Here is a 20,366-nt window from a genome sequence, read left to right on the forward strand (position 1 = left end):
TGATTCTCTGTTGCAATGACATCATTATGGACATAGAAATTTTGTCCGAAATTCAAATATTTTCAATGTGGCATTTATTTAATCAAAAACAAACGCTATTCATATATAAAATTCTTAGAACTCTTGAAATGAAAGCTCAAGATCGATACTTTAACGCCTAATTGCGTAGCTTAGTTAGTTTTAAGACCTCATGTCTTCAAAGGTAGAAAGGTAAATTATAATATAGACAAAATATATTATGATATTCCAAATACTTATTACAATCAATTCTAATAATAAAATTGATAAGCTATTGAAAACGTTTAACGAGCACTTTCATAAAATAATTTTACAAATTTAACTTTGAATAAATGTTGTTCATCTCATTTTACTCTGCAATCATGATACATGTATTTAATATCTTGCCGAGCTTAGTTAGCAACTAACGCGTCATCATCGCACTTAAAGATGCAAATCGTTTTTAAACAAAAATATCGAATATTAAAATAAATTATAAATAGATGCAGATGTCCAAATAATCTCTGAAGAAAAAAATAATTTTCAACGCGTTTAACAATTTCATAAAAAAAAATCCAAATTGACTTGAATGAATCATGTATATATAGAAAGGTGCATGCTTTAAAATTTGTTTATTAAATAAATATATAGCAATATACATTTAAAAAAGCATGTTATAATATACTATATATTATATGTCTGGTATGATTACTTATTAAATAAAAAAAAAAGTTTTATACTGCTCCAAAAGTATGTATATTATTTAAAATAATTTATAACACGATAACCGTATTACATAAACGTATTATATAATTTCGCAATGTAGAAACTTTTTTGAATAAATATAAATTGTAACGAATTAAGTTACGTTTGCCTATGAATTTCGTATTTTCAATAACTTTTTAACTTTAATTTTTACTCTAACTGAAATGTATTCAAAATAGTTTATACAAATAGTAATACTAGAAAAACCTATTACCACTTTTGTACTACTAAGCTACTGAAATATTTAATATCGAATATTAAAAAGAAACATAAAAAATCACAGTTTTCTTGCAATAAAAAGTTACTATACGGTTCCAGCAATATTTCGTTTTTTAAGATATAAAATATATTTATAACTACAGCATATTTTAATTAAACACTTAGCAATATAAAATTTGATTTATTTTGCGTAGAATCGTTACGTATGGTGCGAAAGTGTTAAGCTTTTAAGCTGCTTATATTTAAGCAATAACGATTATGAGTATCTACGCGTAAGCTTCATACACATCCAAGAGCTTCCGTGTTACTTGGACAGTTTATAAGCTATATGGATCACACCCTTGCGTTTCAGATACGTCCGTCTCGCTCCTTCACTCGTATAAGCGCACCCTATTCAGTGCGTTTCGAACTCTCAAGCTAGAAGGACGTATATTCGTCGTCCGAATATTTGCGCAATATTACGATGTATTAGAATTGTGAATATATATTTTTTTAATTTGTGTAACTTCTGTGTGAGTGTTGGTGTTGTTTTTTTTGCTAGACTAGATTTTATTATTATTTGTAAGTGAATCGTGAGTGTTTAATAAAATGTGATATTTCGGTCGAGATATTTAAGGTAAATTGTTTTTTATTATGTTACAAACTATTAAGGAATAATAAATATTTCAGTGGTATAGCAGCACAAAAGAGTTAATAGTTTTTTCTAGTGTTTCTATTCATATATACTATTATAATTACATTTTAGTCGGAGTAAAAATTAAAGTTAAAAAGTGATTGAATATTCAAATTCATAAGCAAACGCGACTTAATTCGTAACAATTTATTTTATTCAATATTTATCAACATTGCGAAAATATATATTACGTTTATGTAAGACGTTTATCATGTTATAAATCATTTTAAATAATGCACTTACTTTTGGAACAGTATGTAACTTTTTATATCATTTAAAAAAAAATCTTAATAACAGACATTTAATATATTGTTTATATATTTATGTATTTAACAAATTTTAAAGTATGTAACTTTCAAGGATATATTTGATAATATCCATGATTCATTATTAATTTGTTTTTTTTTTTTTTTTTGAAAGGATATATGCGTATAAAAATATTTTTGTCTTTTGAGATTGAACATCTGCGTTAATTTATGTTATTGAATTATCTCACGATTTATAAAACAAAAGGTTTGAGCTTATTGCGGAAAATTTTATATCTTGTTTAAATCTGTTTTAAAATTGATCAATAGTATAGGAATCGTGCGAGGTTAGGGCAAGTTGCTGGGTACACTAGTAAGTATATTGATTTATTTCAATACATAAAGATGTTTTATATAAGACATATTATAATAGATTTTTAATGATTAATTCTTTATATCAATAAAAATAATACATAACAGCTTTTAACGGTATATTTTATTTTATATAAATTGAGTCTCCTGGACTTTGTGTCTTTTTTTTAGAGAAGGCGGCATATGGGCCACCTGATGGTAAGTCGTCACCAAACGCCCTTATACATTGGCATTGTAAGAAATGTTAACCATCGCTTACATCACCAATGCGCCACCAACCTTGGGAACTAAGATGTTATGTCCCTTGTGCCTGTAATTACACTGGCTCACTCACCCTTCAAACCGGAACACAACAATACCAAGTACTGCTGTTTTGGTACCTATCGCTAAACCAACATGGCTTGCACATAGCCCTACAACTAAGTAAAATAATAAAATAGTCAAATATATTTGAACGAGTCATAAGTATAACGATATATTCTATTCGAAATCTTATACAATTTTAAATAAACCATCACGAGATACATCGTTACCGGAACACAATTTTATCTCCGCCCTGAGGGAAATTCGGTCACATCGATGTTTCAAAGTTACATCCCAGCACACTCGACTCAAAGATACCTTATGGTTAATATAAAATACTAGCTGGTTATATAATATCGTTTGCCTTTATTGATAATGTATTGCTGTATACAATTTATTTTACCTTCGAGAAATGATGGATTTTCCACTATATACTACAATGCTTAGATTTGTGATTTGAAAGTAATTTATCAATAAGTAACTGAAATGTATTTAGGGACGTCTAAAAGTTTATTTAAATTAAAGAGGTACCAAAAATTATTTACGAATTAAAATAAAATAAAAAACCAGAAGTGATAGTGCCCGGTAGCACAAGATTAATGAAAAACATAAATCAATCATCGGTCCAGATTCACATTTTCTAATCACTCGTCGTTTCTCGGCTCACTAAAAGCTCGGTTTTTTAAATAGTCCTTGACTATATTTCAACGGAAATTTTGTTCTACATAAAGCAGGAGATTTCAAACGAATATAATACGTTTCTTTAAAAAACAAATCGATATCCATTACCTGCTTCTAAGAATAACGCTGAGGCCATTTTGTTTTTCATAGTCATTGAATTTTATAACAGTATTGAATTGCTTTATTTTACTAAGGTTTTAGTAACTAAACTTTTATTCGTTAAAAAAAGAGAATATTGATTGCTGCTTCGTATTTTGCAATAAAAAAAAGGTAACTAGACAGCCTTTAAATGTCCCATAGTTGGGCTAAGACCTCCCCTCATTTTAAGAAGAAGTTTTGGAGCTTACTCTACCACGCTGCTCCAATGCGAGTTGGTGGCAACATATGGCAGATATTCATCTACCACTAGCAGGTTTCCTCACTATGATTTCCTTTCAATTCATCAATTTGAAAATTCAATCATTGGTTGAGATAAACGTCTTCTAACGTTATATTACTTCATATTATAAAACAAAATGTCCTCCTGCGTCTGTTTGTCTTAACGCGAAAAACTCAAAAACTGCTGAACGCATTTGTATCCAGTTTTCACCAATGAATGGAATATTTATGTGTATAATTCATTAATGTTTTGTAAAATGTAAAATGCCTGAAATAGATGATGTTTGTTAAAAATGCCGATTAGGAGCTTCACTGGCGTGTGCCACGTGAACTAATAGTATTGTATAATAATTAATTTCACTGGTGGTAGGGCTTTGTGCAAGCTCGTCTGGGTAGGTACCACCCACTCATCAGATATTCTACCGCAAAACAGCAGTACTTGATATTGTTGTGTTCCGGTTTGAAGGGTGAGTGAGCCAGTGTAATTACAGGCACAAGGGACATAAAATCTCAGTTCCCAAGGTTGGTGGCGCATTGGCTATAAGTGATGGTTGACATTTCTTACAATGCCAATGTCTAAGGGCGTTTGGTGACCACTTACCATCAGGTGGCCCATATGCTCGTCCACCTTCCTATTCTATAAAAAAAAAATACGATATAAACTTTTAATATAGACCCGTGATGTCACCCACTCATAATTTATTTAACCGCTAAGCAGCAATACTTACAACCGTATAACCGCTGTGATCCGGTTTATATAATAAGTGTAATTTGGATAAGGGACATGACATCTTTGTTCATGGTTAGCATTGGTGTAAGAATTATTTTAAATTTCTTACAGTGCAAAGTGACCATCAATCGATTAGCTCGTTTTTTAAGTATTTAAACAAATACTAAATTAAAAAATAAAATCATTTCGACGATTATATCCCAAGGGATCAAGTTCGAACCTGCAACTTTTACATCGCTAGGCCATCGTAAACTATTGCGTCATTGACACTTAAGACGGCTTCCTCACGGATAGTTGACTTCATCGCTGATCACGACTCGAATTAAAAACACAAATTAAGCACATGAAATTCATTACTAAATTTCTTGGGCTTGAACCTATAATCTTCGCTTAAGATTAGCGTTGTTTATTTACATGTCGGTACCATGTACTAGTGTGCCTCGAACCAATGTGGGTTAAGTATTTATACAATGTATTCCCTGCATTAGCTGTGTAAGGTATGACCCCTATGTTTGAAAGAGATGTGCCTTATCTGCTTAGGTATCTTTTTTAACCCCTGAAGCAAAAAGAGGGATATTATAAGCTTAACATGTGTGTATGTTTCTGGCATCGTAGCTTCGAACTGATGAATTAGTTTTTTTTTCGTTTGATAGGTGACTTGTACGAGTGTGTTTTTTGAAAATCTGTTGAGCTGTATGAAGATCTTTAGCTCTATTCTAGTTGTTGACGGGATGTAAGCTGTAAAGAATCGTTGAGTCGGGGCTTAAAAAAAGTTTTATAATTAATATAATAACAACATTTCTATAACAATTATTAATGGCTTAATGTTGAATATGGACTGCAATACTGTTTTTACTTACGCAGCGACGTTTTTCCAGTTCCTGAATATTCATATCTTATTGATAACAAGTTCTTATTTGTTTCATAATAAAGATACATATTAATTATTTTATACGTATAAAAATAAGGAAAGCAAATTGTAACAAAATAAACAGATATTTGTAATCTTTGACACTCAAATTAATTTAAGTTTGACCCAATTCGATTAATTTATTCTGACATATTTACGGGTGCCAGCTATCATTTTGATAAGAAAAACGTTCTATTTATATTTTATTTTCATTACTTACGGCTTATTTGAGGAGAATTAAAAATATATATATTTATATTTTAGGCAAGCAAAGGCGGCCTAGTGGTTAAAACAGTTGAATGGATGAGCGATGATTGCAAGTTCACGCCCAGACAAGCAAGGTTATGGTCCCATATTATTTTTGAATCCTATTCCACCACGCTGCTCCAACGTATGTTGGTTGGACAATGTATGTGGACATTTTCATCCGACACAAAAATGATGTAACCATTTTTGTGTCGGATGAAACACATAGTTTTCCAAGAGATGTTAAGATTTAACCAGTCTGCCATTTCGAGTTTTTTCAATATTTATTCGTAAAAGATTTTGATAATGTCATATAAAATCTTTTTGTTAAATGTAGTCTAGAAAATTAATTCATTAATAACAGTAGTAATTATGTAAGGTAAGCTTTGCCAGATTAAATGTGTGCTTACCTCACAATATTCTCCGAAGATTACAAAGGTAATTCGTATAATTCGATGTTAGCTTAAACCTTTTTCTCATTGAATAATGAAAAAATATATGTGTAGTATACAGTAACAGCCTGTTAATGTCCCACTGCTGGGCTAAGGCCTCCTCTCCCTTTTGAGGAGAAGGTGTAGTATATAACGGAAAAATATAAACGTATATATATATATATATATATATATATACGTTTATATATATATATATATATATATATATATATATATATATATATATATACGTTTGTTAGAATCCAGGATAATCACAAGTTGTTTTTTAAAGATGTAACATTACTCTATTGCTGTTATATATTTTTATACACTACATAATTATTAAATATAAATATTAATATACTTATAAGACACCCAGACTCAGGATAAACGGACATGTTCATGCACACAAATGTCTGTCCTGGGTAAGGATTGAATCCACAACCTTCGGCGTGAAAGGCAAGTATCTACCAACAACGCCAACCGGCCCGACAATATATATAATGCCATTATTATTTTAATAGCGAGAAATGCAAGCTATTCTTTCTTAAGTATAATTTAATAGCTAGGCTAAAATCATCTTGAAATAAGTGGCATACAATTCTATAAATCAGAACTAACAAGAAAAAACAAAACGAAAATAGTTTAAATACAACAGTGGGAAGGAATTAAGCATTTTCTTATTCTTTTTTAAAATTCTCCCTTAAGATTTTATATATTTCTTGGAAAAACAAAGAGCTGATTGTGATAAAAATATCAAACAAAACATAAAATAATTTCTTATTAGCTTTGATAGCTTCTTCAGACAATATACAGGATAATTATGAGATCGATTAAATTAAAAAAATTAACAAAATATACGTGTAATAAAGTTACATATCTATCTGTCTTTATATATCTACCTATCTTTAACAAAGTATGAAGTTATTTAATGGTAATTGTTATTAAATACCACGAACATGTAACGAAGGTGCAAGGTAACGTTGGGCTGTTCGTTAACACTTGCTGTCCGCACGATGCCTGATAATGTAATTAATTGCAGGTCACGCAATTTCCCTTCTTATCATCTAACACACTTCATCAATGGTAGTAAAAAGGTCGTATGTAATCTTATTTATAAGTGTAAAAGTTGTATTTTACTGTATTTATGAAATTAAGAGGCGTTATGGCTCAGTGTATATAGTTGTATCTTAACCGGAGATTGCAGGTTCAAACCCAAACAAACCACAATTTTTCATGTGCTTAATATGTGCCTATTTATGTAGTGCTTTGTGGCAAAGGAAAACTATATGTGTCCAATGATTTTGTTGTATCCAATCCGAAGCTCCTAAACTTCTCAGGTGGGATAAGTTCCAAAACTTCTCCACAAGAGCCGAGGAAGACTTTATTCAGTACTGGAACATTTACAGTATGTTTCTTTACTTTCAATTTAACGATACATATGTAAGTTACGTTATGCATTTGTTACAATAGAAAGAGCTGAAAGAATAAAGTTAATATATAATCAAATAAATAATTTATTTAATTATCATAAAATATACGGAAATATTCAGTTTTTTTATGTTCAGCTATAAAATAACATAATTCTACTACGACCTTTTATACTTATTTTTTATTCTTAATTGACGTCCCGTATTGCGTAATGACCTTCTAATATGAGTTTATTAATAAAAGCGCATTTATGTTATAAATACATATTTTACTAGTTGTGTCCGCTGCTGCTTTGTCCGAAATTCAGTTAATGTCAGTTAAACTTACATAATGTTAGAGATTATTAACGTTATATATTTCATAGTTTTTTATATTATTCTAAATTTAAACATAAAAGAATCTCTCTCGGGAAATTCCCCCAGTTAGATACCACTTATCTATTGTGCTAACATCAATATTACGTATTGCTAAGATTTGCTTTCAAGAGAGGGTTAGCTAGTACAATAAAAGATAACACTGGTAGGATATTACTTATTGGATTCCATTATTGAAGGTGACACTTATTATTCCTCATTATTTTTTCTTACAGTGACAATCTTAACAAAAGAAAAGAGAAGCAATCCTTAAATGTACCAGAACTTAATTAGCGTCTCCTCTCCTCTTAAGGTTTTGGAATTTGCTCTGCTAATCTTATCCAATACTCCACTGGGCCATCTCAGCATTAATTCAGCTTATTTTTTGATTAATTATGTTCATAATTTATTGCGTAGTGTAAGTTAATAAGTATTTTTTACAATAATACATGATTATTTTTTTTATGCATAAAAAGCGCTTGCTCGCAGCAAATGAAACTAGACTGAAAAGAAACATGAGCTAAAGTTACGACCTTTTCATCAAATTGTGATGATACGTTATTTTATATTTTTATGTTCTGCATTTATTTTGTGTATTTTTGGTGAATATAATTTCTTATTTTACCTTTTTACTATAACACAAAAATATATATTTAATTAGTCACAAAAAGTAAAAAGCTTACAGTTTGACATGCTGTTTTTTTAATAATAAACCCTTTAAAAGTCCAATAAAATAAAAGCGAGAACGAAACATTGTTTTTTAATTGAATCGATAGTTTTCTAACTTTTAACCCGTGGAAAAGGCAACACAATTGATAAAGAATTCTATAACAAAATAGCGTAGCTGTAAGCACTATTGAAATTCCGAATTTTCGTACATAAAATTTTCAGTACAAATTTTTTGAACCAATTATTCCTGACAGTTTGTCTCTGTTTGAATTAAACGAGTGTATTGACGCTGAAAAAAATCAGAAAAAATCGTGAATTGTGTGGATTTTTCATTTTATTTGTAACTTTTTTTTTCATATATATATATTTTTAAATTGTGAGTCAAAAAGACGAAAAATTTGCATTGAGTGTTCGAATAAAATAAAGCAATCCAACTATTATATTAAATCGTCTTTTTGTATTGAAATAAAGTACTTAAATTTTAAAAATATCTCATATTGCTCTGTGGCATGTGGCTATAAGCTGTCAGGGTCATATAGTCTTAAACGAATAATAATAATAATAATAATAATATCGGGACATTTTTCACACACGGCCATCTGATCCCAAATTAAGCTTGTACAGAGCTTGTACTATGGAAACCAGACAACTGATGTACTACATATACTATTTTTCCTTTGTAAATACATAGTTATATAGATAATTACACCCACACTCAGGACAAACAGACATGTTCATGCACACAAATATCTGTCCTGAGTGGGAATCGAACCCACAACCTTCGGCGTGAAAGGCAAGCATCCACCAACCACGCGAACCGGCTCGTCATGCTGGCTCAAACCCGGGCAAGCACCAGCGCTCAACTTTAGTGTGGTTATTATGTAACAATAATCATGTCATTTTGTCTTTTAAGAGGGTCAGACATGTTGAAAATGTAACTGTAGAAAATAATAAATAATAATTTGTATTTAACTATTTTTCATCATAAGAATAAGATTTCATCTATTATTAAGGCCAGTGGAATAATTCTAATTCAGATTGTAATTTGAGAAGCCAGAGAAGATAACATAGAAACAGACAATTTGTTTTTTTTTTATGATATAAGGTAGTCAGGCTGGCAAGCGGTGAGTCGTCACCGCCGCCTACATTTATTGATAACGTAGTAAATATATTATGAGTAGGTGGTACCTACTCTGACAGACTTGCACAAAGCCCTACTACCAAGTACGTTTTATTTACTTGTATAATAATAATAATAATAACCAACAGAAAAAAGAACCTGCATGGCAGAAAAGTTACAGAAAAAGATACAAGATCTTAGAAGAGACATTGGAAGACTAACAGAATGTAACAATGGCAATAGGACTTATCTTATTAGTGGAAAAGATAAATTATAAACACCGGATATACTCACAGCATGAAGACCCTAACACAAACAATGAACATTTCCTTGACACCCTCAAACAAAAACTAAATGCCGCATCTAGTAGGTTGGAAAGATATTTAAATTGCACTCTTAGAAAGTCACAGAACACACACTTTTCGAACAATGAGAAACATTTTTATAGAACCTTGTCATCTACCTCACAACAAAACACACGCACAGATAATCAATATTTACCATCACCACCTACCAACACAATACATAGTTTCTGGTCTAGCGTATGGGCTGATCCAGTAAATCACAATAAAGACGCTGCGTGGCTAGACCCGGAAGAAATTGATTCAGTCAAGCCTATGAACTTCAACCATATACCTTTTGACATATTCGTGCGGGTACTAAATAAGACCCACAACTGGAAAGCACCTGGAAGTGACTGTATACACAATTATTGGTACAAAAAATTTACATCAGTCCATACATTACTCCACAACCGCATCAACGACTTTATTCAAACACCTAACAAAATGCCACACTTTGTCACACAGGGCCTCACGTACATGATACCGAAAGACACCGACCATCAAAATCCAGCTAAATATCGTCCAATTACCTGCCTACAAACCATTTATAAAATACTTACAGGATGTATTGCTGAAATACTACACGAACACATTGCAACTAACAATATTCTTGCCGAAGAACAAAAAGGATGCCGAAAAAGTAGACAAGGTTGCAAGGAACAGCTTGTAATAGACACAATAGCCATGAAACACGCTACGTCTAGGAAAAAAAATATTAATACCATGTTTATAGATTATAAAAAAGCTTTTGACTCCGTACCACATAGTTGGCTTCTTTACGTACTGCAATACTATAAAGTTTACCCACAGCTTATTTATTTTCTTGAAAGTTCTATGCAAAACTGGAAAACTAAGCTTAAAATCGCAGGACAGGTTAAAACCGAAACGGCTGAAATCCCAATACGCCGAGGTATCTTTTAGGGAGACGCCCTTAGCCCGCTGTGGTTTTGTCTTGCGCTAAACCCTCTCTCCCATATGCTGAACAAATCAAATCACGGTTACTCTATCACCGCACCAAATACAGAAACTACTCTTACATGGATGACATTAAATTATACAGTAGCACAATAGCATCATTACATCATCTTGCAGATATCATCCAAACTTTCTCAAGCGATATTCAAATGGAGTTTGGGATAGACAAGTGTAAGACATTTTCGGTCAAAAATGGAAAAATCATCCCAAATAGCTACATCTAAGAATCAGGAGAGGTTATTTAACCTCTAGAACCGTACACTACCTACAAATACTTAGGTTTTGAACAAGCTAGGCAGATATATCAAAAAGGAGCAAAAGGACTTAAAACTAAATTCAGACATCGTTTAAATATTCTATTCCGGTAATAAATAGTTACGCAATTTCGGTACTTACTTATTCTTTCGGCATAATTAAATTGTCTCAATGTGAACTCCTCTACCTTCAACGTATCATTAACACTTCTCTAACTGACCACCGAAAACATCATCCTAGATCTTGCGTACAGAGAATGACCCTTCCCAGAGGTGAAGGTGGACGAGGCTTAATAGATGTAGTCAATCTACACAACAAACAAATCATATCTCTTAGACACTATTTTCATCAACGCTCGGAACACTCTCCACTGCATAAACAGTAACACTCGCAGACAAACACTTTACCCCTCTAAGCCTTAAAGATCAAAACCTACAAAAAAATGAACGTATTACCGACATTAATGAAAAAACTACCTCATGGCAACAGAAATCCCTTCATGGAAGACATCGCCATGACTTTGAAACTGAAGCCTTTATGTTGGCAATTCAGGACCAGGTCATCGACACCCGGAACTACCAGAAACACATAATACGCACACCTAATATCCAATCAGATACATGCCGGCACTGTCATTCTAATCCTGAAACCATTCAACACATAACTTCCGCCTGTAGAGCTCTTGCGCAAACTGACTATAAACATCGACACGATCAAGTGAGCGCCATCATTCATCAATATCTCGCACATAAACATGGTTTTATAAAAAAGAAGACTCCATATTATAAATACAAACCCAACACTATACTAGAAAATAATAGTTACAGGATATACTGGGACAGAACTATAATCACAGATAAAACAATACATTTCAATAGACCCGATATCACATTTCATGACAAAATTAACAAAACTATTTATCTTATTGATATAGCTATTCCTAACACCCATAACATACAGTCGACAATTTCGGAAAAGCTCAGAAAATACCAAGATCTAGCAATCGAATTGAAATGTCAGTGGCGAGCAAACACCATCCATATTGTTCCCATTGTGATATCAGCAACTGGAGTCGTACCTAAAAGCCTACAACGTAGCCTTGATATGTTACAGGTTCCTCAAAATACTCATAATTTACTCCAAAAGGCAATCATCCTGAGCACATGCCGCCTCACTCGCAAGTTCCTTACGACTTCATCTATCTCATCTTCCTATACAATCACCTAGACCCTACTCGCGCTTGGCTACGGCCCGTGTGTTTAGGTTTTTGTTACCTCATACGAGAGGAAATGTAAAATAAAAATATAATAATAATAATAATATCCTAGGACATTTTTCACACACGGCCATCTGGTCCCAAATTAAGCTTGTACAAAGCTTGTGCTATGGAAACCAGACAACTGATATACCACATATACTACTTTTCTTTTGTAAATACATACTTATATAGATAATTACACCCAGACTCAGGACAAACAGACATGTTCATGCATACAAATGTCTGTCCTGGGTGGGAATCAAACCCACAACCTTCGGCGTGAAAGGAAAGTATCTACCAACCACGCCAACTAGCTCGTCAACTTGTAGGTACGTTCATATAGAAAAAGTCTGATAGACATTTATTTTAAATCCCTATTAACCAATCTTATGTAACATTTTCATTGAAAATATTTTTATAATAAACAAATTGTAGATATTGAAATTCCAATTTTTCGTTGGAATGATTTCATAAAACATTTTTACTCTAAAATTTTTGATCTGCCAATTAACAATTCGAAAACAAAAGCCGATACAAAACTTATGATAACAACACACACTTCATCAGTAGATGAAAATACATACAGTTGTATTTAAAACCACGAATAATTCAAATGTTTCGTTCATATTCATATGCGTTTAATATTTTAAATTTAGTGAGTGAAATTTCACTTTGTATAAAGTGATAGTAATATTTTGCGTCCACAGGCAACATTTTATGAACAATATTTTAAAGTATCATTTCCAGTTTTGATAAATAAAATATCTACATAAATAAATACTTTAATAATTTTCTTTAAACTGAAATCTTATTTGAAAATTTGTATTTGGAGAACACGTAAAAGAGTGGATAAGCTAATTGTAATAAAATAAATATCCTTGTGGTACCATAAAACCTACTCTTTATATTTACATATCCAGTCAGAAATAGTTTATTTAATGCGGCTTCTATTATGCCATACTTAGCTAGCTTCTTAACAAGTGCACAAAAACAAAAGTCTTAAATAAATCAATGTATAACAAAAGAGCATTCCGTGACTTACCTATTGATATTTTTTTCGAAAATAAATTCTGACTTGTATTGTATAATTGGCTTTACATATCTGCCATTTTTTGACTATAATATATATTGAAATCGTAAATAAAGTTTTTGTTGAGACATGGCACGTAACAATCACATGATAAAGCCTTTATATTGTCAAAAGCAAACAATGGTTTATATATGATACAATTATAAAATAATTTCATTCTGTTTGAGAGATCATATTTGTTGTTTCATACTAGATCCAATCAATGTAGGGGAAAACATCATGAGGAAACGTGCACGTGCCTAATTTTTCTGAAATTCTACCACAAGTGTACCATTGTATTAGAGCAGCACGGCGGACTAAGCTCAAACCTCCAAAGAGGTATTACTTTACTACCAAGACCACGTGATAGCTTAGTGGATAGAAAACTTAGAACTTAATCCTAGAATGCGTGGTTAAATCCGTGTTTATAATTAACATTGCAGTCGGCCATGAAGGAAAACATCGTAAACATTCCTTTGGGGCAGAGTGGTGTTAGGGAATTAGCTTTAAAACCTTCTTAAGTGGAATGTCACACATTGAAAATTTCGTGGAGCGACGAAAGCAGAGGTCAGTTGGCAATCTCGCAAAGGTCAAATGTTATTTACTAAAGCTAGAAACTTGGCAAATCTAGGTTAGAATACAAAGTGAGCTGTTCACTACTCGCTGAAGAATATTCTAACCATTTAAATACTGGGTGTTTGGTACATGCAATATTCTCAAGAGACTTTTATGCGCAAAACTTATTAAGCCTGCTCTATTGTTGTTTCTCATTTTACAAAGTAAAAATATTTTTCTTAGTAAGCCTACTACTTCCTTTTAATATTTCCTTAATACATTGCAAGCATTTGATTGAATTTTGTACAAATGATTACATTTTTGTATCCGCGTCTCATTTGGAATTATATATTATTATATATAAAAGTTATAGAATAATGGGACATAAATGAAAGATTAAACAGTCTTGTCACTGGCTCCACTGGTGACATTGCGTTACTGATTCATTTTTCACACAGATAATTAAAATTGCAATTTAACACGGAAACGCTTCTGGCGTTCATGCTACTAATCCAAACTGTCATAATTTCTAGCGTTATTAATTTTAATTTTTTTAGCGATGCAATTCTGTGAGAACTTACTTCGTATCTCAATTGTGATATCTTACTATCAACGTATGTTATTATCAACATGTTCATAAAAGTCTAGATGGCTCAGTGGTTATAATAGATGATTACGAGATCATTTATATAATAATTCGTCTAGTGTTTAGCGGTGAAGTAAACCATGACCATGAGAAAACTTGCATGGGAGCAGCAAACAAGCAAACTCCAAATCTATATTTGGAGTTTGTTCCACCATGCTGCTAAAGGTAGAATTACAAGGGATATTTACAAGTTTACTTTTTTACTTACTTTATTCTTTGAATGTCGTAATTATTTGTCATTGTCACATATTACTTTCTAACAACTTACTTCTTTCTTACGGCTAAACTGTTCAACTTTAATTAAGTATATAATGTGTTTTAAATATTAATAAAAAAATATTGTTTATTTTTTGGTAGTAATATTTCAACCTACGAATATTTGCAATATTATATTTTTTTTTTATGTAAGAGGAAGCGTATAAGTAGGAGGCTGACCTGATGGAAAGCGACTGCCACAGCCCATGCACACTTGCAACAAAGATATGAACGTAAATAATATGTTTTATTTCCCTCAATCATAAATTTGTACTAACTAATGTGAATTATATCAAAGGAATCACGCAAAGCCTTAGTAATAATTCTGTTCGTTTACATATATATTAAATTAATAATCCGATAAAATCATAGTCAATATTTCACAAATTGAAATAATAGTGTACTATATATTTTTTGTAATAAGAATATTCGAGAAATTGTGCCATTATAAAGACCTATGACGTTATAAAATAAGAAGCGCCAAGTCAAACTTCTAATTTGCAATTAATTTAACTTTTAGGCTTTGTATGTAAAATGATATTCAAATATGGATGTAGAATGTAAATGCCTATGAATTGTTTGCAGTATAACAAGATTATGCTTCTGGCTTGAGACAGAATGTTTAGCATACGAAAGCCTTGTATAAAGAATTTAAGGGTTAAATGAAGTTATCCCTTTCGAGACACATTGATAAAAATTGCTAGAGTTTTTAAATAGGTGATGGAAATGTTATTTGAAGATGAAATTAAAGTGTAATAAATTTATTTTACAAATGTGACGCTAAGATAAAATAACAAAAAATAAATTAAATAAATATTTAAATAAATCCTGTCCATTCGTTTGGGAGATACGATGCCGCAGACAGACACAGATATACACAATACACTTATGAAACCCCTCTTTTTACGTCGTGTTTTAAAATTTGAGATAAAAAAGATAACATCAAGTAGAAAAAAAATATGAAAAATATTTTTTTAAGAAGAAAGAAAAATCTTAGATGTTGAATATATAATACGACCACGATAATCGAGGTCTAGGAAAATTATTAGTTTCCTGCATATAAATTTAATTTATTAAATCAATTACACAGATAAAGGGAAAAGATTTAGGCTAAAGTTGAATCCTAATTTGATTATACTACTATATTGTGGGGCCTATATATATTTGTGGGGCTGGGGTTACTCAGTGGCCTTAACATGTAAATCTTAATAAGGTTGCAGGTTTTAACCCGGTAAAGCACTACTGAATTTTCATGTGCTTAATTTTTGTTTAACATTCATCCGCATGTTTCGGATGAAAAACTGCTATGTGCCGAAACTGGTTTTATTCTAATATATGTTTTTCTCATTGTTAACTGACAGACTAAAAACTCTATCTGTCTCTTATATATCATGTATATAATTAAGTAAATAAAATGGTGTTCCGAATAATTAAACATGAGACAAATAATACAAATTTGAAACAAATAAATAGATAAAGCTTTTTTTATATACTATAATTTTTGCTAACATTTTTTTATGACTGATTTTTGTCCACGTCTCAAGAACTAAACATTTGCAATAGAGCTATTGTACATATTTCTTATTTTAGTCTAACCTTGAAAATTTCTTAGTAAAAAAATATTTATTTATTTATTTAGGATCACGCACATGGCATACAGTAATAATAACAAATTAAAAGCTTACAAGCTAATACGTCTAAGGGTAAAAGTTGCCATAATTATAGGTAACCACGACATGCAAAAATTACACTAAGCATCTTAAATAATAATGAAATAACAAAACAATGGGTTTTATTCATTCAACCTAAATTTGAACCTCAGTTTTTGCAATTTATTAGTTATTTTATGACACTAGAACAATCATGGAGTTTTGGTGGGTGATTAAGTGATCTGATGTGAAGTCTATATATATCTAAAAAACAATTATCAAAAATCCATTTCTTATATTGACCAAAACATTTCATTATTCCAACTCTTTTTAAAACTCTAACAAAAACTTCATTATCTAACATGATTAAGCGAAATGTAAGAAAAATTTCTTTAAAAATATCCAGTTATTATAAAAAGTTATATAACCAATAATCCTTTCAATATATACCGAACCAAACCAAAATGATTTTTTATAGCTGGAATGATGAAAGAGTCATTGACATTAAGCATTTTGTAAGAAGCTTAGGACATTAATTGTTTTACAGGATGGAAGTTTTAGATGGGGTAAATAGCTTCCTCAAATATTTACACACAAGTATCCCAAAGGAAGCGGAAAGTCGCGGCGGTGTACAACTCTGTCTGAAAAAGTAATTAACAAAACGCAAATATTTGTAACAAATGCGGCATTGCTCGGCGCTGATACTTCGGTATTATTAAGTTAGAATAGGATTCGAGAGCAACACAAAAGCGACACAAGCACATTTTCAAATTACTTTAGACTTTTTTTATGATAATTAGCAATTGTCATTGAGCAAGTTGTACGGTTAGCAAGTAAAACAATAATTTCAACTTTTAAGTGCCATTCAATCGTGTTTCCTATAGGCATCAAAACTCTCTAAGGAACCAACTAAAAGTTAATCTTTCAAGACTGACAGAGAGATATCTGTCCTGATACAAATGTCTATCCTGTACTATAACGCTTTGGAAAAACATGTATAAATAAGATATTTTCTTAATATTGCATTGACTGGCATGTAAAGTAAATAAAAAATCGAATGAATTTAAAAATCGAACCGTAATTAATGGAACCATTATATCATGACCAATAAGGTGATGGTAAATTCGAAAATTTTGGAAAATTGCTCTTCGCTTTTGTGTCATATAACGAGATTTCGCTCTGATCCACACATCGCAGCTGAGTGGCTTTAATTTCGAGGCTGCTCTCATTTTCGACATTACGAACTACTGAATGCTTCATTTGACATAACTGAAACGTTGGCACATAACTGTAGGTATGATTAGACCCTTTTGGCATGACAAACGAAATAGCTATGTAAAAGTATGTGACTAAAGTTTAGACTAGTTGCTTAAATTGAAAATTTATGAGTTTGTTGGCCAAGACAGCACAGTGACTAGAACTAATAATAGAACTACAACTAAATATTGCGGGTACGAATCCAAGCATCTTTGATTTTTATGTGCTTAATTTTTATTCTCTCGGTGAAGAAAAACCTCGTGAGGAAACTTCAGTACAGTAACAGTAACAGTAACAGCCTGTTAATGTCCCACTGCTGGGCTAAGGCCTCCTCTCCCTTTTGAGGAGAAGGTTTGGAGCTTATTCCACCACGCTGCTCCAATGCGGGTTGGTAGAATTACACATGTGGCAGAATTTCAATGAAATTAGACACATGCAGGTTTCCTCACGATGTTTTCCTTCACCGTTAAGCACGAGATGAATTATAAACACAAATTAAGCACATGAAAATTCAGTGGTGCTTGCCCGGGTTTGAACCCACGATCATCGGTTAAGATTCACGCGTTCTTACCACTAGACCATCTCGGCTAACTTGAGGAAACTTGCTAATGTCAAATTATTCTTCTACATATATATTCACCAACCCGCATTCGAACGAAATAATGGAATAAGCTCCAAGCCTTCACATCAAGATCGTCATTCAAAGAATAAATTCAGTTTTTGTCTTATATTAAGATACAAAAAATAAATATGAAATTTAAAATGAGAAAAGTCATTCTTATAACAGAATAGCTGTTGATACCAGCTAGTTTTAAAGTAAAGGAAAAACTGAAATACCGTTGATCCATAGAACAAGACGATATTGAAAAATGATACGAGTTTTTCCACTGTCAGCGGCTTGAACCAAAATATCAAGAAACTACTTCGACTTCTTTGGACTTTGAAAGAAGCCAGGAAAAGTTTAAGCGTAAAGTTGCCTTTAGTATAAAACTGTCTACGTCAATTTGAGACGTATTTGCGATGAACATTTATTGAGGTATTTTTAAGGCTAATATGTTTTTTTACGTGAAACCCAAAAAACATTTCCCAATAATGGTTTACCGTAAATTACGAAGAAATTTTTTGCCAGCAAAGATTCAATGTGGCTTATTTAATAAAATTGTCTGATAAAATTATTTATTTTTATAAATTCTTACAAAATTAGGTGTATTTTATTATGGCGAATAATATTATTATATAATATTATATAACAGAATCAACAGATAACAACTAGCACTAGGAAATTATCTTTATTGTAAACCACATAAAGTAAATACATACAACAATCCTCATGTTCTAGAGATTAGAACCACTGAATTTTCATGTGTTTAATTGGTATTTATTAATCATCTCGTATTCGGTTTTGAAGAAAAATATCATAAGGAACAGCATGGTAGAATAAGCTTCAAGCCTCCTCTTCAATGGGAGAGGCTTTTATCTAGCAGTGGAACATTTACTGGCTGTCATATACCGTATACTAAATTTTTCGCTGACTGGCAAAATTTTATTTCAAGAAATAAAATTTCTATCTGTGGGCAATTTTCTCTTTTCATAATATCGACATCACGATCGACACCCTTTTAAGAAAATATTTGAATCGAACTTCATGAAAAAGTAATTATTCATTTATCACGCAATTCGGTTTTAAGTTAATATAAACATTTATACTAAGTGAACGTTAATATATTGTGAAAAAATACAGTTTATTTAAATCAGCGCACAGCCAACATTATGTTGTAAAATAAAAAGAAAACTTTAACAAAAGGAACAAATTTAAATAAATGACTTCACCTATTTACATAACAAGTACTATTACTACACCTGTATTTTAAAACTAATAAATTATTAAAATAAACAATTATTCATCTTCAAAATTGAAAATACGACAACCGTAAATGAATTAATGAATTTAAAGCCAGTGTCACTCGGGATGACTTAAGACTTTGAACGATACCCTTTCATTCAAGGTGGTGGTTCAAGTTATGGTGAAATAAAGAAACTTACATACATACATTAATGAACCCTGAAAACATTGCACTCCTCTTTTGGCCTGTCGTGTAATAAACACAGAAAAGCTTTGGGATCTTTTCAGTACGAATAAATCTCTCGAAATAACATTCAAATGTAAGGATAGAAATAGAAAACACCACTGAATATTTAACAAACATGTAGGCCTAAAAATGTTCCATTTTTTAGTATGAGTGTATCTCGCCAGCCGTTGGATAAATGTAAGGGGACATGTTAAGTGTTTTCCACTCACAGTTCTAAAGTATTGTGTCGTCTCCGAAATTCTGGAATCATGCCAGAGACTAATTTAGTAACTACGGTTTTACTAAAACTATTTACCATAGTGACGTTATATTAGCCTTAAATTACTATTGTTAATATATAATTATGCTACATAGATAAACGTCTATAGTAAGGAAATTAATGTACGTGTAATTTTGATAATAACGCTATTATTCCAAGTAAAATTATAATATGGATACGAAAATTTATCAAACGAATACGTACCGTACAAGAAAATTGTGCCTGTGAAAT

General features: G+C 31.4%; 1 protein-coding gene across 1 annotated transcript in view; it reads left to right on the forward strand.

Moving 5' to 3' along the window:
- Positions 1–1,419: 1,419 nt before the first annotated feature.
- The window catches only part of LOC126777662 (uncharacterized), a 64,286-nt gene continuing 45,339 nt past the window's right edge, over positions 1,420–20,366 (forward strand). Inside the window, exon 1 of the mRNA XM_050500783.1 lies at positions 1,420–1,597. The gene's annotated coding sequence lies outside the window, so the exon portion shown is untranslated. The remainder of the gene's footprint in view (positions 1,598–20,366) is intronic.

Source organism: Nymphalis io, chromosome 23 (assembly GCF_905147045.1).
Source record: "Nymphalis io chromosome 23, ilAglIoxx1.1, whole genome shotgun sequence".
NCBI classification, from domain to species: Eukaryota; Metazoa; Arthropoda; class Insecta; order Lepidoptera; family Nymphalidae; genus Nymphalis; species Nymphalis io.